Genomic DNA, 2500 nt, shown 5'->3' on the forward strand with positions numbered 1-2500 from the left:
GCAGTTAACCCACTGTTCCCTCTGGGCGTCGTGGATGTTGAGTAAGGCAGTTAACCCACTGTTCCCTCCGGGCGTCGTGGATGTTGAGTAAGGCAGTTAACCCACTGTTCCCTCTGGGCGTCGTGGATGTTGAGTAAGGCAGTTAACCCACTGTTCCCTCTGGGCGTCGTGGATGTTGAGTAAGGCAGTTAACCCACTGTTCCCTCTGGGCGTCGTGGATGTTGAGTCAAGGCAGTTAACCCACTGTTCCCTCTGGGCGTCGTGGATGTTGAGTAAGGCAGTTAACCCACTGTTCCCTCCGGGCGTCGTGGATGTTGAGTAAGGCAGTTAACCCACTGTTCCCTCCGGGCGTCGTGGATGTTGAGTAAGGCAGTTAACCCACTGTTCCCTCCGGGCGTCGTGGATGTTGAGTAAGGCAGTTAACCCACTGTTCCCTCCGGGCGTCGTGGATGTTGAGTAAGGCAGTTAACCCACTGTTCCCTCCGGGCGTCGTGGATGTTGAGTAAGGCAGTTAACCCACTGTTCCCTCTGGGCGTCGGGGATGTTGAGTAAGGCAGTTAACCCACTGTTCCCTCTGGGCGTCGTGGATGTTGAGTAAGGCAGTTAACCCACTGTTCCCTCTGGGCGTCGGGGATGTTGAGTAAGGCAGTTAACCCACTGTTCCCTCTGGGCGTCGTGGATTTTGAGTAAGGCAGTTAACCCACTGTTCCCTCCGGGCGTCGTGGATGTTGAGTAAGGCAGTTAACCCACTGTTCCCCACGTACCTCTCTGATTCAGAGGGGTTGGGGGTTAAATGTGGGAGACACATTTCAGTTCAGTTGGACAACTGTAATCCTAACACGTATTTTAATCCTAAAATAGCCATTTTCCTTGTGGGGACAAAAATGTCCCCGCTTATCACAAGTGTCCTTGTTTTATTGTCCTTGTGAGGATTTTTCACAAAAACACATACACACACATACACACTGACACACACAACCTACACACTGACACACACAACCTACACACACACACACAGGTTGAGTGATCACCCCTCTTTGTGGGATAAGGGTCTGTTGCTAGTGAGAGAAATAGTGCTTTAGGGGTGTGTGTGTTAGCATATATGGGCCTCTCAGTCCAAACACTGTCATAAATCATTATACAGTTGGTCTCTCTCTCTCTCTCTCTGTCTCTCTCTCTCTCTCTCTCTCGCTCTCTCTCAATCTGTTTCAGTAACTGCTCCTCGCCTCTCCTCTCTCTCAATCTGTTTCAGTAACTGCTCCTCTCCTCTCTCTCAATCTGTTTCAGTAACTGCTCCTCTCCTCTCCTCTCTCTCAATCTGTTTCAGTAACTGCTCCTCTCTCTCTCTCAATCTGTTTCAGTAACTGCTCCTCTCCTCTCTCAGTCTGTTTCAGTAACTGCTCCTCTCCTCTCTCTCAATCTGTTTCAGTAACTGCTCCTCTCCTCTCTCTCTCTCAGTCTGTTTCAGTAACTGCTCCTCTCTCTCTCAATCTGTTTCAGTAACTGCTCCTCTCTCTCTCAATCTGTTTCAGTAACTGCTCCTCTCTCTCTCAATCTGTTTCAGTAACTGCTCCTCTCTCTCTCTCAATCTGTTTCAGTAACTGCTCCTCTCTCTCTCTCAATCTGTTTCAGTAACTGCTCCTCTCTCTCTCAATCTGTTTCAGTAATTGCTCCTCTCTCTCTCAATCTGTTTCAGTAACTGCTCCTCTCTCTCTCAATCTGTTTCAGTAACTGCTCCTCTCTCTCTCTCAATCTGTTTCAGTAACTGCTCCTCTCTCTCTCAATCTGTTTCAGTAACTGCTTCTCTCTCTCTCTCAATCTGTTTCAGTAACTGGTCCTCTCCTCTCTCTCAATCTGTTTCAGTAACTGCTCCTCTCCTCTCCTCTCCTCTCCTCTCCTCTCCTCTCCTCTCCTCTCCTCTCCTCTCCTCTCCTCTCCTCTCCTCATTTAACAGTGTTTGTCTAAGCAGAACTAACCTGGATGACATTGTCTAGTTTAGAGACGGATGTTCTAAATTATGGTGTGTGTGTGTGGATTTCAACTCAGTTTTAGACAGAACCGTAAACAACACAGACAGACTCTGAATGAGAATGAAGAGACACTTCTGTCTCCCCCCCCCCACACACACACACACACACACACACACACACACACACACACACACACACACACACACACACACACACACACACACACACACACACACACACACACACACACACACACACACACACACACACACACACACACACACACACACACGCCAGGCGCCAGTCTCAGGAACAGCTCGTTCTGACCCCTCTCTGTCCATTTGAAGGGACTCTTCTGTTTGACCTTTCAACTCTCTCCACTTTAAAAGGCTCTAGGTGTTGACAGACAGACACAGACAGACAGACAGAACGCTGACCACCCTGAGGACAAAGTCATCTGACGCTCATCACGTTGGATGGCGGTCTGTGTGTTTAGACAAGAAGAGTGTCAATAATAATATTTGTCAGTG

At 48.7% G+C, this 2500-nt stretch overlaps 1 protein-coding gene across 1 annotated transcript in view; it reads left to right on the plus strand.

Annotated features, from left to right (window-relative positions):
• LOC129844190 (voltage-dependent T-type calcium channel subunit alpha-1H-like) overlaps positions 1-2500 on the plus strand; it is a 105515-nt gene that overhangs the window by 24062 nt on the left and 78953 nt on the right. The gene's annotated exons all lie outside the window — the stretch shown is intronic.

This window comes from Salvelinus fontinalis, unplaced genomic scaffold, assembly GCF_029448725.1.
Source record: "Salvelinus fontinalis isolate EN_2023a unplaced genomic scaffold, ASM2944872v1 scaffold_0192, whole genome shotgun sequence".
NCBI lineage: Eukaryota > Metazoa > Chordata > Actinopteri > Salmoniformes > Salmonidae > Salvelinus > Salvelinus fontinalis.